The following is a 22,830-nucleotide window of genomic DNA, read 5'->3' as shown; positions in this document are numbered from 1 at the left end:
CTGATAATGTAAGAACTGATGTGAAGGGATACTTGTTATTAAACTGGAAAGGAAAAGGGAAGTTTTTGATGGGGTAGGGTCCAAGGGGAGGAGAAGAAAACTGGAAGGATGGCTTGGTTTCTTTGGTTCATTGAGAGCTCTAGACTGAGTATGAAGTCCTATGATTGACGGCATACAGGCTGGACAGTGAAGGAGCCATTTTTTAAGAAAAAGTTTGCATGGGTTCAAGTTAGGGTGAGGCCTAGAAGGTAAAAGAGTCTCTGGAGTCCATGGAACTCTGTAGAAAAGGCAAAGTGTGTTAAGGTCCAGATGACAAAGCATGGCAGAGGTCTGACAAAGAATTGAATCTTTTCTGTGGGTCTAGGACCACCCCAGTCCCTTGGCTTCTGGATCAGAACAGTCGGCATTCTGAGTGACTCCCCTTTAGGGACACTGAGATCCCCAGTTCTGTTCCTGCTTGTGCTGGAGAGCAGAAGTTACTGTAACAGCTACATACATGCAAATATGAGTTAAATTTGTAGACTTTGGTAGGTGGGGTCAAGCTATTGATATCTACTTTTAGATTCTGATTTCTGCCTTGATTCTTGCTTTTTCAAAATTCCAGACCATATGTACAGAGATGACTTGCCAATATGTATCTTTAGTCTCTCTGTCTTCTAAACATCAGAGCAATAAATTCAAAAGCCTAATAGATATTCGTCCTCCTTCTCAGTGGTCCCTAAAGCACATGGCTAGAATCAATATTTGCTTTTCTTCCCGTCATTTCTATTTTTATTAATGGCACTATCATTCATCCTAGTTCATTTAAAACGTTTTAACCCATTACTACTCCCTCTCCACTCAAATTCCCTTGCATTAGTAAGGGTGAGTCTGGTTGTTAGGAACAGAAATCAAGGCAAATTGACTTAACCCCTAGGCAATGTTATTACAAGTCCAGAGAAAATGGAAGAGAGGGAAAAGAAGGGAGAAGTGGGTCTACTTAACCATTCAATGATGTCAACAAGGACTCAGGCTCTTTCAAACTCTGTGCTCTTCTGTTTCATCCTAAGTCTAGTTCTCTTTGTTGTCTAAGATGCTTAAAGTAACAATGAGGAAAATACTGTATCCTAGCAGAAGAAAGAATTATAATCTAGCAGGAGCATGGTTTCTTTCACTTAAATCTGACTGGGGCCAGATTGTTTGCAAGACTGCCTTTGGATTCTAGAGTTTCCAGATGAAAGCTATGCAGTAGTTAACTTAAATTAACAAGTATCCATCCTAGGAATGGAAAGCAGGGAGACTCATAGTCCTCCAAGTTATGTAAGGGACTCCTTCATGCCTAAACACGTTTGCATTTCTACCAGGAAGCAGGTGGCAATGGATACCAAGTGGACAGGTGCTATCAACAAGATATCATACTCCTGTATTGCCCACCAAAGAATGAATCCAGTGATGTCAACAGAACTTTTTGATGTCTTATAGAGTTAAATGTCTTAATCTGAGTTCATATTACCTTTACAGTTTGGTCCCAATACAGCCTTAATGCCTGAATATACCTTCCACTTGAGCCAGACCAGTCCACTCACATTTTCCTATATGCTCTGCTCCATCTCATGTTCTTAACTTCATAGGTTTTGACTTTAGGGCCATTAATACTTCCACCTAGAAGTTCCACCAAACCCTATTTCAATCAGCAAAGCTATTGCTTATACCTCTAGGGCAAAGATTTTTGTTGTTATTGTTGCTATGTTTTGGGTTTTGTTTTGTTTGTTAAGTTGGTTGGTACTGGGGATTGAATCCAGGGTGCTTTACCATTGATCTACACCCTCAGGCCTTTTTATTTTTATTTTGAGATGGGGGCCTCACTAAGTTGCTGAGGGTTTCACTAATTGCCCAGATAGGCCTCAAACTTGCAACCCACCTGCATCTCAAGTTGCTGAGATTACAGGAGTGCACCATTGTAACCAGCTAGGACAGTGTTTCCTAACAGTGCTTAGTTATTATAACTACGTGGAGAGATCTTTTTTAAAATCACCTATGCCTGGGACTCCAGAACCTCTTATTTAATTGATCAAGAGGAAATCACACACCGTTTTTAGTACTTTGAGGAGCAATACAGGAGTATTATGTCTTGTTGATATCACCTGTCCACTTTTTACTTGTTTGGGGCTATGGTAGTGGGGGTAGAGTCTAGTTATTTAAACCTCTCCAGGTGATTCCAATGTTCTGTTACGACTGAGATGTCTCCAAGAATAAATCATTATTTCATATCAGAGCTGGAGGTAAATCTCTCTTGCTCTTAAATTTCCACAACATTTTCATTTCTCTCTTACTGATTTCTACTGTGGTTGTGTAGAACTAACTACACTCAGAATCCTCTGGAATGCCTAACTGAACAACTCCCCCAGATGGTAAACTCTTTGGGACAAGGTCCATGCCACATCATCTACCATAGGGCCTAGCATATAATAGATAAGAGTTCATGAAAACATAGGTACAAAAGTGTAATATTTAGAATAAAATACTTTTCAAAAATAGAACAAGATGTATCCCTGGTATCAAGCAATAGTTTTGTCAGACCACCAGAAATTCTAAATAGTTCGTCAACACCTCTGAGATCTCGCCAAAGTTCGATAAAGAGCCTTGCTAGGACATACACAAATTAAGTCTTGCTAAACTGTTGTCATATTTTATAGAATCTGCAAAACCAAAAGGACTTTAAGCTTCAAATCATAAGAACAAATGCTCAACAGTACACACGTCAATCTAGGCTAAAATTCTTAAAACCTGCAAAGATTCTTTTAAAAACACTAAATACTAAATGTCTGTTCTGTGCTTCTTTCTGTGCTGTCCTTCTCAGACATTATTTAATTCTCAGAACAATTCTACTGGGGAGTGTTACTCGGCTTTCTGTTACTGTAACAAATAACCTGAGATAATAAACTTTTAAAAAGAAAAGGTTTATTTTGACTCACGGTTTTGGAGGTTCCAGGCCATGATCAGTTGGGCCTGTTGCTTTTGTGCCTGAGGTGAGAAAGTGCATGCAGAACAAAGTGGCTCTTCTCATGGCAGAGAAATGTGGGGAGAAAGGAAGGAGAGACCAAGAGCCCACAATCCCCTTCAAGGGCACAGTCTCAATGATGTAGAACCTCCCACTAGGCCCCACCTTCTACAGGGTCCACCCAATAGAGCCAAGCTGGCCTTTAGGGGAGGTTTCAGATCCAAACTGGAGCAGAGAGTTACTAGGATTGCTCCATTTACAAACTAGAAGATTGAAGAGTTAAGAAACCTGCCTAGAGTTACACAGCTGGTAAACAGCAGAGCTGTGATTCAAACCCAACTCTGTCTGATTCCAAACCCCAAAGTCTACCCCTCAATAAGAGCAACTGCTGAATATAAGAATATTCTTCATGTAAAATACAAACTCTTCTGGAAACTTATTTATTTCTAAATGACCTACTATGATAAACCAAGTTAATTATTTATAGTATAAATGTATTCATAAAGCAAAAACTTTATATTCAATAATTTTGGAAGGCAGTAAAAAAATAATGCTAGGCTCAGGCATCGTGGCACATGCCTATAATCCCAGTAGCTTGGGAGGCTGAGGCAGAAAGATAGCAAATTCAAAGCCAGCCTCAGCAAAATCAAGGCACTAAGCAACTCAGTGAGACCCTGTCTCGAAGTAAAATAAAAAATAGGGCTGGGGATGTGGCTCAGTGGTCAAGTGCCCCTGAATTCAATCCTCAGTACCCCACCCCACAAAAATGATACTAGAATCCAATATTCACAATAGAGTCCCTTCTTTTCCCAAAATGTAATTGTGACAGAGCAGGAACTAAGCCAGTGAGAACAGTTGAAGGATGGGGCTTCAGAGAACCTTCTATCAAAAGAGTAATATTCAGAAAAGAGCTGACAGATAAGAACCATCACTCTTAATATTTAGCAATTCCATTTAGGATCAGTTTGTACCCATGAAGTCCCTGTGATTTCAAAGCAAGGAAAGTGTATCAAACTTTCATTTAATATATATTTGAAATAAAAAGAAGTCAGATTCACTTGGTAGCTCTATTTCACCAAAGAACAAAACTCCTTTTTACATAAAAACCTTGTTATATGAGATTCATGAACTCCATTCTCTTTGGTAACCGCCAGCATATTTAGATAATTGATCATGTGTGCTGCCCTTGGGTTCCTACTGACTGTCAATTAAGTTTGTTCTTAATGTCGCTGCATGGAAATGGCTACAAGCAAAGACAGATGACACTGCTGCTTTAGGGTGATAGGATTTGAAAAACATCATGACAAATGCTTCTAGCAACTCACAGCAGAATATTCGGATGTAAATTCCACTTTACATCAACAGTGTAATATTTATCTCTGACAGTCCTGATTGCCTATGAAGGAGGTCCTTTTTAGAGATTAGGTTGAATAAAATGTTCACTTTTACAATAAAATACTCATAATTAGGAATGGCACACAGTTAATTGATCACTTCACTGAGGTCTTGCAGAAGGTTTCGTTTCTTTCCTAAGGAAAGTAAACTTACTGAAAAGAAGCAGAACAAAGGTAAGAGACATGTTATGGGTATTTGGACTTAGGTACCTGGAGGCAGTAGCCTCTTCGTTATTTCTTGAATTGCTGTCTTATTAACGGGATGCATCAGTCATGACTCTTCCTGTATCAACTGACTGAATTCCAACTAAGTGAACCAACTAAAGTGGACATTGGGAAATTTATCGGTCCCTAAAACCCATCTGATGAAAAGGCAGAAGTGGCCTGACCTCTAGGACTGAAACCAAGGACTCCAACTCTGGCTGAACGCTCTACCTCTCACATTTTCCCATAAGCCTCCACCCCTCAGAGCACCTTCTCCTTGTGGCAATGACAGCTCTGGGGCTACTGCACTGGTACCCCTAGAACAAATGGCTAGAGAAAAATAAATGATCTCTTTTTACAGCACAAATCTGAAAAGTCCCCACAGAGGAACTGTATCATCCCAACTTTGATCACCTGCCCATCACTTAGATCAATCACATGGGCAAGGGCTGAATAATGATAAGAGACCACCCTTTCAGGTTAATGCTCACTATAATACCTAGAGGATTTGTTTCTGGTGTCAGAAGAGGAGAGGCATGCAAAACCGAAAAGAAGAGGTACTTTACAGGACCAAGATGATTTAGACAGTGTAAGAAACAAAACACAAAAACCTTACCATCTTGTCACATTATTGCTTATGACAATAATGAACAATGATCAGTGCTGTAATAGGAGTTTTTAAAAATTTTGGTAACCATATTAAATTAGGTCTAATGAGCCATAATTCACTCTTCTTGCCCCCCAGCAGTGAGGGCATTAGTTTTAGGTAAGTTAATAGCAATGCAGGATCCATCTTCAGTGTTCCTGATTTGAAAATAATATGTATCCATGATTCCCACTGGCCTAACTAGATTATTTTCTATCAAACAGGGGGAAAGTGCAATCTTAACTTTATAATGGTTGCTTTTCCATCTATGGGGTGCCACATTAAAATTTCAGAGATATTCTTTGTACAGGTTGCAGCCAGGTTGCCTGTGTTAAACTATTGCTTAGGCAAGTACAGGAGTTTAGGATAATTATGTGGGTTTCCCTGTTTATTTATGAAGTGTCGCATTAAAGTTTAAACCAAGATTTATCATTGAGTGTAGATATCCTGTGCATAGCAAACAACAATTGCCTCTTCAGTCTGGTTGTTGAGTGTTAAATTCAGCTTTCAAAATCAGCTGTTTGGTATTTAAAGATAAAGTTAGCCAAAATAAACATTAGAGAGCTTGAAATGAATAGAACACTCTGACCAAGAGCTTGAGAAGTGAAATTTCATTTAATAGTCAATAGAAGAATTGCATGTTACTCATGTTAAAAATAATAGAGTCTATGTTCACTATATTTCCACATTCCAGAATTTCTAATGCTGTTTTTATCTAATATGAAACTCCTGGATTCTGCTGTAATTCTTAAATCCACTGACATATCAGTTGTGAAATTACATGAAAATGAGAAGCAAAGAACAATGCAAAATTGAGATTCTTAGGATGCCAAAATATTCTATTTCATCCTTCACTAAATCTGCCAAGTCACCTGTTCCTCTGGTTAAAAACATCTAATGTGTGCAGACCTCAGCCAGGCTCATTAATAAATCAAGCTGGAAAGAGAGAGGAGGTATATAAACTTGGGTGGGGCTCTGGGGAAGGAAAGTGAGTCCAGATACACTTCCCCAGCTGGAGGGCTGTTTTGAAAGTACAGGCAATCATGTAGGCTTGGGATACAAAGGAACATAGTGCTCAAGTTTGTCCCAGAAAGATATCTAAGTATGAATCTGAACTCACACCTGCAACCTACCTCCAAAGCTTCAGACTCATTTATTCAAGTGCTTCCTACTTTCAACAAGTATGTATGGAGTACCTGCAATGTGCCAAGAGAACAGGGCAGTGAGGAAAATATACAAGATGCCAAGAATCTAACAGAGGGCAACACAGATAAATCAAATAGTTATGCAAAGGAAGATGTGCATTGAAGGAAAACACATGCACAATGAGATTCTGAGGGAAGCCTGAACAAAAACACCTGAGGCAGAGTAGTCACATACCCTAAGGAAACCATCCCTGAGAAAGTGCCTGGAGCCAGAACCAAAGGATGTCAGAGATTGCCAAAGCTAAAGTGGACTCTGGTCTGAATGCCTCCACCTAAACTCAAGGTTCAAATTTAACCTTCTTTGTGAGGAATTAAGAGATGGGCTCAAAGGGGATCTTTAAAACATGATCAGGTCTTGAGGGCCCTGTACTGGGTTAATAGGGTAATGAATTATCTCCAGAGTGGTCCTGTTCTAAAAGCCAATTTGGCTCTGCTTTTGGATACACCCTCTCACCACATGGTGCCCTTTGGCACCTCAGGGCCCTCAGTGTCCCTACTGGCAAGAAGAACCTCAGTTGTACCTCCCAACCTCCTGAACCAGGAGCTAAGTGAGCCTTTATTCTTTATTCTGTGATTCTCAATTATAGCAAGAGAAAACCAAGGAAGAATAGTGGGAGGGACAAGAAAAATCATGCCTATAGAGAAAGGCAAGAACGGAATGGAACACTTTATAGGAGTCCGTATGATGCCAGTGTGACTGTGGATCTACTGGGAAGGACAAGATAAAGCAGATACGAGAACTTCTAGGGCTGGACCACACTGGTGCTGTGAACAATGTTCATATTAATTATTTTAGTCTTCACATAATTTAAATTTTTGAATAACACACTTAAGAAAAGATACAGAGCAAATTAATCTGGTAATATACTTTGTTTAACTATAACCCAAATAACATAATTTCAACATATAAGCAGTCTTAAAATTATTAATGAGATAACTTGTACTCTTACACTTGTAGCACATCTCAATTAAGATTAGCCACATCTCAAGGGCTCAATGCCTCATGTGGCTAGTGGCTACCAACTGCACGACTTAGGTCTAGACAACTAAATGCTTACTACAACCTGAGCTAAGTTCTCAGGAGGTCAAGGCCAGGGCATACAATGATGAGCAAGGCTAATAAGGGGACAGAGAAAACCTCTATGAGCGAGTAACACTAAAATCAAACCCTGAAGAATGGTAGGTGTGGAGCTGGACGAGGAGCACAGAGAGTTTCCTGTCACATCCCTCTCATCTCTGTCAGCCTCAGCTGTTAATTAAGGAGATACAGGAGGAAAGGAGATGGGGGATAAAGAACAGACAGACACCCATAGGGAGAAAGAGCTGCAACCAGGTGGATAGCCAAGCCCTGGTGAGGCTTGACTGACTCAGAGCTAGCTCAGCAAGTTGATTTTATAGGTTTCATCATTGAAAGGTTAATTGTGGGAAATTTTCAACAAAGCAGGCAATCTAAAGAATGCAGGACATTAGGGTCATCTCATTTTGCTCAGAATTCACTATCCCTGGGAGAAAGTGCTGAACTCAAGGGCTTGATTGATAGAGCCATGTGCCTTCAGAAGTAGCCACCTCGGCCAGTGTTACCATAGAAAGTGTGGTATCTTGATCTGTACCTTCACACAGGCAGCTCCCAGTGCAAACACAGCCACAAGAATCAGGCCATAATTTATATCACTGTGCTCTACATAGCTCCCTGTAGCAACCTCTACCACATATCCATGATATGGTAGAAGAAAGCTCCAGGAAAACTTGTGGGGTCAGCTAAGAGATTTTGATTATACTCCAAAATACACTTGGGAGCTCGAGAAGGGATTTTAGCAAGTTCATAGAGCTTTCGGCAACCCCTTCTCCATACCCACTCCACACCAAATATACAATCTGAATCGGGCCCTCTCTTCTGCCATGTTTGGTGTTAACCATGTTTTTAGATTCTGTATCAACTATTTAGCATTTGTTTTTCCTAAACCTCTCCATAAGTCTGTCAAACCAGAGGGCCCTACTAATGCCCAAAAGTTGTTAAATTCTTCACTGCAAACTATTCTGCAGGTGCGCAAAAGCCCTTGCAATTCCTCCAAACACCAATCCTGACCTGCATGCTTCCCTGCAATATCCTATAGAAGATGTCTCCTCCTAGTCACTTTGCACTATTGCAGTCATAAAGGCAAAGCCCCAGTTGCTCCATCTATCTGCTTCCCCACCACAATCTGTGATAGGTCTTGGGTGACCCTAAATAGCATGCTGTGCCTCTCACTTCTGAGGGAAGTGTGTTAAAAACCTTCTTTCAATGACATTAACATCTCTAAACCAGTCCCTTAGCTACCTTAATAAATTAAGATGTAGGCACTATTCGGCCTCCCCAGCACAGGGGAGGATTCTTCTCTAACATACTTGTTGGCACATGGACAACTGGTCTGGTGCTAGTTTAACATCTGTCTTCTGTACTCTTCTCTAGTTTTGTTGAGTCAGGAATGGCACTTCTTATCACTATTTGTCCAGCATGTAACACAACTAGCACAAAGTAAATGCTTAATATATGTTCTAAGAAAGGAAAAAAAAAGGATATGGGGGAATTAGTGGAGGAGAGAAGACCTGAAGAATAAAGAGAGGGGGTACACATGGATGGCCATATTCAAAAGGGATGTGAAATAGTGCCTAGGGCATTCGGTTGGGGTAACTGGATGCTATGCATCAAAATAGCTCTGTGGGTAGAGAGATCACAAAGCTTATGCAATACAACAGGTCTTTCAAAGCTGAGGAGGTCCAGGCAGGGAGACTGAGGCTAAACCCCAGTTTTACCGATTGGACCAAAAGACAATTCATAAATAACAGCACATCACCTTTTAGTGAGTATTTACATGCCCAATCACTTGGACACTGGTTCTACAGTAAGAAAGGAAACTGCCAAGTCCACCTGCTGCTTCTCTGGTCTGCTTTAGTCAAGATGGGCTCAATTGATGCAGCTTCTGTAGATGAAATCAGCAATGATGCCAGCAAAAATAGGCTAGAAAGGTCTGGGTTATTTGAATTCCATAACATAAATGACATAAAGTCCTTCATGAAGGACCTGAAATCCATCTCAATATTTCTCTCTCTCTACCTTCCACTCTTCCTCCTTCTTTCTCTTTCTCATCTTTCTGCTATTCAAAGGGAATAAGAATGCATTTAAAGGAAAACATGGCAGCAAGATTATACATATATGACCTTAGAACATATAAATTTGACCAGTTTCCATGCGCAACCAGCTAATCTGTCTCTTTTTTAAAAGTAAGAGGAAAAAGAGTATTATAACAGAAATACTTCATTCTTGAACAATTTTTAAATGCTTAGTAATTTCAGTCACCTATGTTTCATATATTTACACTAAATGGAGCTTGGTTTGTTTTTTTAAATTATTTTTATTTGTTTTAATTAGTTATACATAATAGTAGAATGCATTTATGTACTTTGATATTGCAGAATTTTAGTTTTTCTACATATGAGCCAAACTTGATGAAAATAATCCAGTTTAAGAGACCTAAAGTTGGTCTCATATTTTGAAATATGGTATCCCACTAGCAAAATTAATTTTTAAAAATATACTGTGCAATAAAGCATTATAATGTACATAATGAATAAATGATGTCATTACTGTATTGATTACCAAGGGTATAGAAGGAGTTATAATTAGAAATTCATTTTAATAACAAAGTTCAGAGGCTAGAGAAACTAAAAGTATTGGATCATTTGATTTCTAGATTTAAACAATGAATTATTTGAAACCATTACAATCTCATTTATATCTGGTCCCTTCACATCCTAACTTGCTAGACTGCAATATTTAAACAGTATTCTTCTCACTGTCCATAATAACTTGTTTACTTCTTTTATGTGTCTAATTTTTCATTACTGTGCCAGTCTCACTTTTTAAATTTAATATGTAGTTTCAAAGAAGAAAATCAACTCTAGTTTCTATATTAATTATGGGAATTATCCAATTCCTTTTTAAGCATTGACAGGACTTGCAATATACTAACCCTTTGGATGAGCCCACATCAACTTTGATTGTAATGAAAGCTGTGGTTGCCCCCTGGTAGCTAATTAGTGTTATTTATATAGCCACCTTTAGTCCGTGAAACTCTAAAAGAAAAAGAAATGTGTTTGAACCCATGTAAGGGCACTATGATAGCAACCCATAAATACCTTATTTTCTGGGCTCTTTTAATGGAATATTAAATGAAGCATTAGAAATAGATCCTTCTGAAAGTTTATTTCCTCCATCCTGTTAAAAATGTTTTGAATCTAAATTCTGGCATGAATTAGATTAGCTGAATTATACTTCATTCTTATTTGTCAGTTTCCAGTCTCATTCTTTTAAGAATATCATTACTAAATAGAACTAATAAGCACTATCCAACAACAAAGAGAAATTTTCAGGGCAGTCAGCAGTGTGTTCAGCCTCCCACATGCATTACCCGACATGGGGATATCATTGATTTTCCCCTGATGGAACTTTATATCCATCCAGCCTCTATTTATCTTTTCTTCCACATAATATATATATGGCTGTGCATATAGACATGTGTTTTTTCTGCTGATATAGCAGTCTAATGGATGACAAAGATAAATAGAAGTGTATGGGAAACGTGTGCCTTTGGAAGTGTGTTTGAAGGCAAAAAACCCATGCCCATGGTTCCTGTTTTGCTAGTAACATCACTTGTACACCAATGCTTCTCATGGAAAGAAACTTAAAAACCCAACACTTTCCCCAAGGATACTTAAAGCAGCTAAGAATTATGTTAAAGGACTAGAGGATTCTTGAAATATAAATCTTGCCTAACCTTCTTAAATCATGCCTAACCATAGTAGATAAGCAAACAGCCTCTATAGGTAACTTATTATGATTTGTAATAGAATAGACTCTAAATCTTCATACTTAAAGTAAACTCAAGCTTCACTCAGGACCTAAATATAGAATAAAAGCAACCTGTAATAATCATCTGCAAAACAGCGCTTTATATACATAAACAAACACACCATTTCAATTGAGCCTAGCCCTCTCATGTGCCAAGAAGGCTAACAGATTCCATGCATCTTATTGGACAGTGATTATTTCCCTATAAATAATAAATGTTTCTTTTTAATTTTAAAGGGAGAGAGACATTGGCTCATCTTCTGGGCAGTACTAGAAATACTTAAAGCATGACTACAAGGTTTGTATCCGCAAACACTTGGCATTGAAACTTCCTTCCCAACTCATGGGTTGCTTAGAGTCCTACAGCACCCTTCTCATCTTGTTGATGCATTGTCTGGCCATCCCATGTTTCTCCTCCAGTGGGCATCTGAGAAGGGAGATGGAGGCAGTAGCCTCCTCATACTAACTTTCCTGCTTTTCCTTCCATGGAGTAGAAACTGAACAGAAGCACATAGAACATTTTCAGTTCAGCAAACATGCATTCCATATACTTGTATGTTTTTTTTTCAAGTCAGAAGAAAATAAGCATCATTTTTTTCTTAAAGGAGAGAGAAACCAGGGGGTTTTCCCAAAGTTCTTTCAACCTCTATCTCCTAGCCCCTGAATCTGTTGCCAAAACCTAAATAGATCCTGTTTCATAGATAGCTGAGGTTGGCATCAGCAATCTCCTTTTTTTTCAAGGATTTCCTCTGTAAACTATTCCATTGCTCTCCAAAAGAGCCTGCCTCATTTCCCAATTGCTATTTTATTTTCAACAATACTGAAATGTAAATCAAGGCTACCCTGGACTATTGGTTGCTTATTCAACCACCATTTACTGCCTGTTCCAATGCAATTTACTTCCTATTTTGCTACCACTGTTCCATGACTGTTAAGGAACCTGAAAGCCTAAGAGTTTTGTGCCCCGTCCCCAGACCCAGAAGATGAATGTTCATTATGGTGGCATCATAGCTCTTGTAGTCCCCTTGCCAAGGGCTGGTCTGGGCAGGGGTATGTGATACATCTTTAACCAACAAAACATAAGGGATGTCTTTTGTGAGGATTCTGGGATAGCGTTCCATCTTGGTTTAATGAAAGAAAGAGGAGAGATTTATATATTGAATGTGCCCTTCTGCCTCTGGATGTGATTATATACTGTGTCATCTTGAGGGGACATGTGTCAACTGTAGGATACTAGTGACCACAGAGTGCAGAACATAAAGAAAACAAGACCTTGATGACATCATTGCCTTGCTAGGTTAACAAATCCCTGAAACACCTCCAGATTTCTTATATAAGATAATGTATTGCTTATTATTTTAAACTCTCTTAGTTAGGTTTTCTGTTGCTTGCAGCCTGAAGCTCCCTAATTTATAAAAAGCCTTTTGCTTTCAAAAAGACAAATTAAATTCTATCTGAACAGAAATAATTTTGTACTTCTAGTATGTGATTTAAAGGAACATTTCTAGAGTACCCACAATGTTCCATATTTCCAGCTACCCTCTCACTTCCTGTCTTCACAAGAGCCCTCTGATGTGGGTTATTTAATATACAAGTGGCAAGAGATGGAGTAACTTGCTCAAAATACACAGCCTGGAAGTAGACAGAGCTGGAAACCCAAGGCTGCCTGACTCAGAGCCTGACCTTCTTGTATATGCCATTTTCTTTCTAAATAAGTATTTTCTTGATGGACATAAAAAGAACAAAATATTAAGACAAACTTAATTTCCACAGGTCAATATTTCAACAAAGACCAAATGTGTTTTCCAGAGGCATGCCACGCATCGAAATGTTGTTCATTCTCTGCTAACAGTTTGTATCCAGCCCATTCTTTTCTTCTGTAAGTTTGCAAAAAAAAGTAAGAGTGCTTCCTGCCTGTCAGTCCCTTGGCTGGCTTTCTACCTGTGTGCCAGCCAGCAGCCTGTGCTCAGAAACACTCCCTTCTGTTTTAGTCAGCTCTTGTGTCTTTGTGACCAAAAAAACTAACAAGAACAACTAGAAGGAATAAAATTTTATTTCTGTTTTGGCTCAGGGTTTCTGAGGTTCAGTTCTTGGTTGGCCAACTCTAGAGATGTGAGACCAAGGTGAAGCAGAACATGGTGGCGAAAGGGCATAGTGGCAGGAAGCAGCTCAGGACATGGCAACCAGGAAGCAAATAAAGATCTCTACTCACCAAGGACAAAATATAAAACCCAAAGGCACGCCCTCTTACCTATTTTCTCCAGCCACACCCTGCCTACCAGTTAATCCACATTAATGAATTAATCCCTGATAAGGTTATAGCTCTCATAATCTAATCATTTCACCTCAGATCATTCTTGCCTTCTCTTACAGCTGAGCTATTGGGGGAACACCTCATATCTAAGTTACACCACCTTCCCAAGCTGCATGCTCCCACTGTTTGGTGACTCCACAGAACTATAGCGGCTGCTCTGGAAAATTCTGGGCCCCACCTTCTAGCCACTGGCTAGCCCAAGGATTTTCAAGAATATTTTCTTGGCTCCAAGAAGTCACAGAATGCCTGATGAATGTTTAAAAAATATATATCTAGCTGGGCACAGTGGCACATGCCTGTAATCTTAGCCACTATGAGGCTGAGGCAAGACCACTGCTAGTTCAAAGCCAGCCTCAGCAACTCAATTACTCACTAAGCAACTTAGTGAGGCCCTGTCTCTCAGTAAAAAATTTTAAAAAGGCAAGGGATGAGGCTCCATGGTAAAACACCCCTGGGATCAATCTCTCCCCACCAAAAAAAAATTATATATATATATATATATATATATATATATATATATATATATATATACACACACACACACACACACACACACACACACACACACATATATATATGAATTTATATGTGTGTATGTATTTCTGAATCTCACAAACCAAATATGCATTTGCTAGAAAAATATAACACCAATGAAAGATAATGTTTAAGCTCTGTTAAAATTTGGTCTGAAAAGTTTCAAATGATAACAACAACTGAAATAACTTAACTTGCTATCTACTAACTAGAATTATGGTCTCAAAAGATATATACTTGATTATCCTTTTAGGATATTGGAATAATATTTCAGTACAATTATGAAAACTATATATATAGAAAGATAGCATCAGGAAGGAGGTTAAATCTTAGTCATCTGTCAACTATAAATAAATGTAATATATAATGCATATTCTACCTCTAGTGTGTACTCTTTGAAATTCATTTTTATTGTTAACTCCTGAACAAAAGGACTTCTGAAATGTTGAGCAATAGGCTTTATATGGTGTGGTGAGCCGTTTCTGCGGACTGTGGTCACCATTACAAGATGGCGCTGGCTCCGCTGTGGTCTGTGACAAACAACTCCTTATTTGGGAGAGTTGGCACGTGATCTTTTAACACCCTATGAGAAAGCTCCACGTAGCAGCTTCGCATTGGGGCTTGGGATGCTTTATTAAGGCTGGGAGGGGCATCCGAGGGATAGAAGAAGAAACATCAGGGGCCTGAATAAACGGCTGAAAGAAGATTCCTGTTGTTGCGTCTTCCTTGCGGGCAAGGGGTCGCGACAAGTGGTGCCGAAACCCGGGAACCAGAACTTTCAGCCGTCAGGGGTGGTGCACCGGTTAGTCCCAGGTAAGTGGGATCCGCGACCAAAGCGGGGATAGTCCCAGTAAGTGGGATCCGTGACCAAAGCGGGGTCAGCTCCTCTACAAAGAAAGAGAGAGCTTTATATTTTATTGCAGCTGCACTGTGTACTTTCACTTTTGTTTTCTGTGTTTCTTTTGTTGCTGTGTCATGGGTGCCGCATCTTCAAGTCCGCTTCTTCTGGCCCTAGACGGCCTGTTACGTTCCAAGGGCCTGGAAGTGAAACATAGTACTTTACAAAGATTTTTACGGAAGTTGGATATTGCTGCACCGTGGTTTGCATTTTCGGGCAGTCTTACTATACCTAGTTGGGATAAATTAGGCAAAGATCTTGACTTTGCTTCTGAGCAGGGCATATTAGAGGGCGGGGTGATACCCCTTTGGAAAATGGTCCGTAGTTGCCTCACAGATGGCAGATGTCAGGAAGCACTTACTAAAGGACAGGAAGTTCTAGAACAATTACATGAGGAGAAATCGGAGACGGCAGGAAGTGAGGTATCTCGGGAGGATGGAAGTGTGCGGAGCGTGAAACAGGGGAAGAGACGATTGTATCCAGATCTCAGTGCGCTGCGCACACCCCCATGTGAAAGTGGGTCAGAGGAAGAGGAGGATGAGGAGGAGGAGCTTGGGAGGCTGTCTCGCCAGCTAGGGAGTTTAGCTATAGGAGAAGGGAACAAAAATAAACAGGGGCTCAAGAAATGTAATCCTCCGGATCCACCGCCCGCCGTATGGCGGGGGTGTTTCGGGGAGAGCTTTCCATGCTCAAACATGGAGGGCTGTTAACGCTGAGATGGGTCTTGCTTATCCAGTTTTTCAGGATGATAATAGGGGAAGATTCCATGAGCCTTTAGATTTCAAAATTGTGAAGACTCTGGCGGAGTCTGTGCGCACTTATGGGGTGGATGCCGCCTTCACACTAACTCAGGTGGAGAGTCTGTCTAGATACTGTATGACTCCCTCTGATTGGGCTAGCCTTGTTCGGGCTTGTGTTTCCCCAGGTAAATATTTGGACTGGAGAGCATTTGTGCTAGAGGGCGCAATAGAGCAGGCCGCCCAAAACCATGCGGCGGGACACCCTCATTGGGATAAGGACATGCTTTTGGGGCAAGGTAGATTTGCTAATCAACAGACGGGATTCCCTCTTGAGGTATATGATCAAATTAATAACATTTGCATTCGGGCATGGAAGTCACTTCCAAATAGAGGAGAGGTATCTGGTAATTTGACTAAGATTATACAAGGCCCTATAGAACCCTTTTCAGACTTTGTAGCAAGGATGGTGGACGCCGCTGGAAAGATTTTTGGGGATCCTGATAGAGCCATGCCCCTTGTCAAGCAATTGGTCTTTGAGCAATGCACCAAGGAATGTAAAGCAGCAATCGCTCCTTATAAGAACAAAGGCATAGAAGCATGGATGAAGGTGTGTAGAGAGATTGGAGGACCTTTAACTAATGCAGGTCTTGCAGCTGCTGTCCTTCGGATTGCAAAAGGGGGCGGTCCTGCCGCCGGAACATGCTTCCATTGTGGTCAACCCGGTCATGTCAGACGTGAATGTCCCAAAAAAGACAATTCCAAAAAAGACAATTTTACTGGACCTTCTCACGGTGGCCTTTCCAATGGCCTTCGTCTACCAGGGTTGTGTCCAAGATGCAAAAAGGGGAAGCATTGGGCAAGAGAGTGTAGATCAGTGAGGGACATCCATGGACAGCCTATTTCAGCTGGGCCAAAAAACGGCCAACGGGGCCCTCGACCCCAGGGCCCACAAATATATGGGGCAGTGGAGAATGTCACACCCGAACCCGAGACATGGCCATCTCTACGCCATCCCATGAAACGCGGAGAGCCACTACAGGTGCCGCGGGATTGGACCTCTGTTCCACCTCCAGACTCGTATTAACACCTAAGATGGGAGTCCAATTGGTGGAAACTGAGTTTACAGGGCCTCTACCACCTGGCACTGTAGGTTTGCTAATTGGACGTGCATCCTCTATTTTACAAGGTCTTCATGTTTTCCCCGGAGTCATAAGTCCTGATACTGTAGGGATAATAAAGGTTATGGTGGAAGCTCCAAGGGGCATTGTGTCCATCTCCCCAGGGGATCGGATTGCTCAATTGCTAATTTTGCCTAGCTTACATAATCACTTCCCTGCTGATTCAAGGTCACGGACAGGGAATGAGATTGGTACCACCGGAGGGAATTGTGCCTATTTGTCACTAGATATGAGCAATCGCCCCACTTTGGAATTAAGCATAGAAGGTAAATCTATTGTGGGATTACTGGATACCGGAGCAGACCGTAGTATTATAGCACTTAGGGACTGGTCTAAGGGATGGCCAGTGCAGACTTCTGATCAATCCTTGAGAGGACTTGGATATGCCCAGGCCCCTCAGATCAGCTGTAGACATCTAGTCTGGAAGGATCCAGAAGGACATAATGGTACCTTTCAGCCTTATGTACTTGATTTACCTATCTCTCTATGGGGCCGTGATCTGATGAAAGACATGGGGTTCACTCTTAGTAATGACTATTCCCCAGTGTCTCAACAGATTATGCAAAATATGGGGTATAGGCCAGGTCTAGGACTAGGAAAACATTTACAGGGATGTAAGCATCCTGTACAAGGTCATCAAAAGCTTGACAGATTTGGTCTGGGTTTTTCCTAGGGGCCGCTGGGGCTCAAATACCCATAACATGGCTCACCGAGGAGCCTGTTTGGGTGCCTCAGTGGCCTCTTCCCTCAGTTAAATTGGCAGCAGCTCATGCTCTAGTTAAAGAACAACTTGACTTGGGTCACATCCAGCCTTCTACTTCTCCATGGAATACTCCCATATTTGTCATTAAGAAAAAATCAGGGAAGTGGCGCCTACTGCATGATCTACGAGCAGTTAATGCTCAAATGCAACTTATGGGGCCCATTCAAAGAGGGCTGCCTCTGCTCTCCTCGGTTCCTCAGGGTTGGCACATTATTGTTATTGACATTAAAGACTGTTTCTTTTCTATTCCTTTGCATCCTAAAGACTCGCAGCGTTTTGCCTTCACCCTTCCCTCGTGTAACCACGAGGAACCAGATCAAAGGTTTGAGTGGGTAGTGTTGCCGCAGGGAATGGCTAATAGTCCCACGATGTGTCAGATGTATGTGGGGAAGACACTCGCACCTCTCAGACAAAAGTATTCCTCCATCAAGATCATTCATTATATGGATGATGTATTATTGGCTGCTAAATCAGAGCAGACAGTTCATGAGGCCTATAAAGACCTAGTGAAGTTGTTAGCTCAATATGGACTGCATATCGCACCTGAAAAGATTCAAACAGGGGATTCTATTAAGTATTTGGGAGCAACAATTGGGTGTGACAAATTACGACCACAGAAAATCACCATACGAGCTCAGGATCTCCAAACTCTAAATGATTTTCAAAAACTGCTGGGAGATATTAATTGGATACGAGGATATTTACATATTTCTAATGTTGTGCTACAGCCTTTGTATGCTACTCTTAGGGGTGATCCAGATCTTACTTCCCCTCGTAGCCTCACCAAAGAGGCTAGAGCGGCCCTTATGACAGTAGAAGAAGCTATACAACATGCTACTTTATGCAGGCTCCAGAGTGATAAACCTTTCTAGTTATGTGTGCTTGCCACTATGCGGCAGCCTACTGGAGTACTGTGGCAAGATGGACCTTTGCTATGGATTCACCCACATGTATCCCCAGGAAAATCCTTAGAATATTATCCTGATGCTGTTGCAGCATTAGCACTTAAAGGGATTCAACAAAGCATTCAATTTTTCGGACAATCACCTTCTTCTCTTATTATACCCTACACTAAAGCTCAACTTAGTGTCTTGTGTGCTACTCTAGATAACTGGGCTATTCTATGTTGCTCGTTTCAAGGGGATATAGATAATAATTACCCTTCTCATCCGTTACTCCATTTTGTTAAAGAACATCCTATCATTTTCCCTAAAGTAACTTCATCCAGTCCCATTCCGGGGGCTGTTAACATTTTTACTGATGGTTCCAAGTCTGGAATGGGAGCTTATGTAATTAATGATTCTCCCCCTGTCCAGCATCAATTTGCTCCTGGAAATCCACAATGGGTAGAACTACAAATTGTTATTGAGGTTTTTAAACAGTGTTCTTTTCCTTTTAATCTCATTTCGGACTCCATCTATGTGGTGCAAGCACTACAAATCCTGGAGGCTGTGGGAGCTATTAGTGATGCCCGTAATGTATCTGCTTATTTAATCAGCTTCAACAGCTTATCCGTGGCCGCACTGCTCCTTTTTATCCAGTGCACATCCGGGCTCACACCTCTCTTCCTGGTCCGTTATCGCAGGGTAATGCCTGTGCGGACTCAGCCACTAGAGGTCAGCTGATCTGTTTGGCTTCCTCCTTAGAGGAGGCTAAATTGTTTCACCAAAATTTTCATGTTAATGCTTTAACACTGCGCAGGCGTTTTTCTATTTCAAGAGCAGATGCTCGGCAGATAGTATTACACTGTCCCCATTGTGTCACATTTCTTCATCCCCCTACTTATGGAGTGAACCCACGGGGATTGAAGCCATTGGTTGTCTGGCAAATGGATGTGACACACATACCTGACTTTGGTAACCTCAAGTATGTCCATGTTTCTGTTGATACGTACTCTGGAATTATTCATGCTTCTGCTTTATCGGGAGAAAAGGCACGTAATGTCATTACTCATTGCCTGGAGGCCTGGGCGGCGTGGGGTGCACCTACGTCCCTTAAGACTGATAATGGACCTGCTTATACTGGAAGACAATTTACATCTTTTTGTTCTACTATGGGAGTGCAACTTACTCATGGTTTGCCTTACAATCCTCAAGGGCAAGGCATTGTTGAGCGTGCTCATCGCACCTTAAAGGAAACTTTACAAAAACAAAAGGGGGGAATAGGAGCTGAACATACTCCTAAAGAACGCCTGTCCTTAGCTCTCTTTACCATTAATTTTTTAAATTTGGATATTCATGATCGCTCTGCGGCCGATAGACATGTGTCCCCTCAGTCCTCTGTGATTGGCTATGTTAAGTGGAAAGATGTTCTTACGGGCCAATGGAACGGCCCCGACCCCGTGCTGACATGGGCACGAGGATCTGTATGTGTTTTTCCCCAGGATCGCACGGAACCGTTGTGGGTCCCTGAACGCCTGACAAGAAGAGTCTTGACGTCGGCTAACCAGCAACAGGAAATACCACAGCAATCCCGTGATGAGGATCTTCATTCTGCTAAGTGCTCTGGCTCTGGTGCTGATGCCGATGACACAGACGACACCAATGCAGTGGTGGGCAGTGGCACGGGCTTGGCCAATGCCAATGCCGGTTCATGGTAATTCTAGTGTCCTCCCCACTCTTTTCTCTACCTCATGTGAGATGTCTGCTCCCTGTGCCTCTCCTAGAGGGGACGTGGATAGCATTTTTAATCAATCTCAAGTTAATCTCACAGGAGTTTTTTGTTTCAGCCTTGGGAACACTCATTGTATTAGTCTTAAGACCAAGAATTTGACTAACTGGGAGGACCCATTGCGGTCCAGTCAGGTTTCAGGGAGCATTCTCAGTGCTGTGTTGAGCCAAGTAGTCTCAGGGGAACAATCAGGCTCAGGAATCCCCGCAAATAGCTCTGCTTTAAACACAACTACCTTGGCTATTATCTCCGAGGTACTAATCCCAGTGCCTCCTTCTTCTAATAGTCTTTATAATGCCACCCATTTTAAGGCCTCTCCTTACTGTACCCCTAATCTTGGTTTCCCCCCAACATTTACGCCTTGTCAGGATCATTCTTGGGAGCAACGTCAAGTTGCTAAAGGTTTCTCCCTTTCCCCCTCTCTTAAGAGGTATGTTTATAACTTTAACAACAGTGTCGACTCCTCTACAGGAGTGGGTTGGTCCTGGTTTCAATGGCTGATCTCCAATGAAAAGGGGGCTTCAGCTGATATTTCTGCACTGGCTCAATTGCTGGGAGCCAAAAGTTGGCTGGCTAATGTTTCTGGCACTGTTAGGGAGAGTGAACGAGGTAAAAGACTCACATCTGTTTCGTTCAACTCTCTGTTACATAATGCCACATTGCCCCCTGCAATGGTCTGTGTCCAATCCCCGTTCTTACTCCTTTTGGCTAATGACACCTCGTCAGGGGTGCTGGATTGTTCTACTGTTACCTGTCTCTTATCTGAGTGTTGGAATGGTTCTTGGACTGTAGCGGTGGTTATGAAAATTCCAACTTTTGTCCCAATCCCAGTCACTGCGGATCCTGACGAATTCCCCATTGTTGAGCTACTTAGGGTCCGCAGGGATTTTGGAATCACAGCTGCTATAGTGACAGCCGTGGCGGTATCTGCTGCTGCAGCGGTCACGGCCGGAGTGGCCATGGCCAGTCAAGTGCAGACTGCTGCCACCATTAATCAAGTTGTTCAACAAACTTCCACCATACTTGAATCCCAGAATACAATTAATCAACATATTTTGTCAGGGATTTTAGCTGCCAACCAAAGAATAGATTTACTCCAAGCTCAGGTAGAAGAATTGGCTGATTTGGTGCTTTTGGGCTGTGTTGACCAACGTGCACATTTATGTATAACCTCTGTCAGATTTAATGATTCCAGGAATGCCTCCCGTATCATTGGCGAATACTTGGCCGGAAATTGGTCCATGGCAGCGGAAGACATGATCCAGTCTCAACTAACCCAGATAGCTGTCTTGAACAGTACCCATGTCGATCCCGTAACTTTGGGTCAATTCACCGATTGGATATCCTCTGCCTTTTCCTTTTTTAAAGAGTGGGTGGGGGTAGGCATTTTTGGTGCAATGTGTTGCTTCGGTATGGTTCTCTGCTTGTGGTTTCTCTGTCGCCTCAAGGCCCGCAATGCTCACGATAAAGCTATGATCATACAAGCTCTTGCAGCTTTAGAAAATGGCAACTCACCTCAAGTTTGGCTTGCGCAAATTAAACAGTAAATCTTTGACATGGTCGTCGCACCCCAAGTTTTACGGACATTGCACTGGGATCGACATGTCTTTCCTTGTTATTCTCTTAGTGTTGGAAAGCCCTTGCACTCTGCCGGCTTTCCTACCATTGCACGCAGATGGGTTTCCACACTAGTGCTTTTCTATCGCCTTAAAACCCGTGCCTTTCTTTTAGGGTGTTACCAACTTGTTTATCGTTGTATTTCTATACAGCCACAGTTCAGCCTTAGCTATCCCCCTTCGTCCACCATCGTCACGATACAGGATGCGAGGCAAGGCACTGCACTTGAGTGATCCTTGAAGTGGACCTCAAGGAGAGCATGTCCTATTGTATGCGGGTTAGACGCGTCCACGCCCCGTCCCACGGAGAAAAGCGTTGGCTGATATGGCCTCAGATCTGGGGAAGGCGCCTCCTTGGGGCTGAGCCATACTATGCAGCCACTTCTGCACAGTGGGATAGGACCTCTACTCTCTCCTGTGTTGTTCTTAGAAAACAAAAGGGGGAACTGTGGTGAGCCGTTTCTGCGGACTGTGGTCACCATTACAAGATGGCGCTGGCTCCGCTGTGGTCTGTGACAAACAACTCCTTATTTGGGAGAGTTGGCACGTGATCTTTTAACACCCTATGAGAAAGCTCCACGTAGCAGCTTCGCATTGGGGCTTGGGATGCTTTATTAAGGCTGGGAGGGGCATCCGAGGGATAGAAGAAGAAACATCAGGGGCCTGAATAAACGGCTGAAAGAAGATTCCTGTTGTTGCGTCTTCCTTGCGGGCAAGGGGTCGCGACAATATGGAACATCCTGTTGCAAACTCACAACAATCCTATGATGTAGTGTTGGGATTAGTATTGTTGATCTTTA

General features: G+C 41.8%; 1 long non-coding RNA gene across 1 annotated transcript; it reads left to right on the top strand.

Annotated features, from left to right (window-relative positions):
* The first annotated feature begins 14,824 nt into the window (after positions 1–14,824).
* On the top strand, positions 14,825–22,076 carry LOC308645492. The gene is made up of 3 exons (XR_014021226.1): positions 14,825–14,978; positions 20,128–20,295; positions 21,610–22,076. It is a non-coding gene; the product is annotated as an uncharacterized lncRNA (long non-coding RNA).
* Positions 22,077–22,830: the final 754 nt, after the last annotated feature.

Source organism: Spermophilus citellus (genome assembly GCF_964194105.1).
Source record: "Spermophilus citellus genome assembly, chromosome: 3".
Lineage (NCBI taxonomy): Eukaryota > Metazoa > Chordata > Mammalia > Rodentia > Sciuridae > Spermophilus > Spermophilus citellus.
This window is presented reverse-complemented; position numbering and strand designations above follow the sequence as displayed.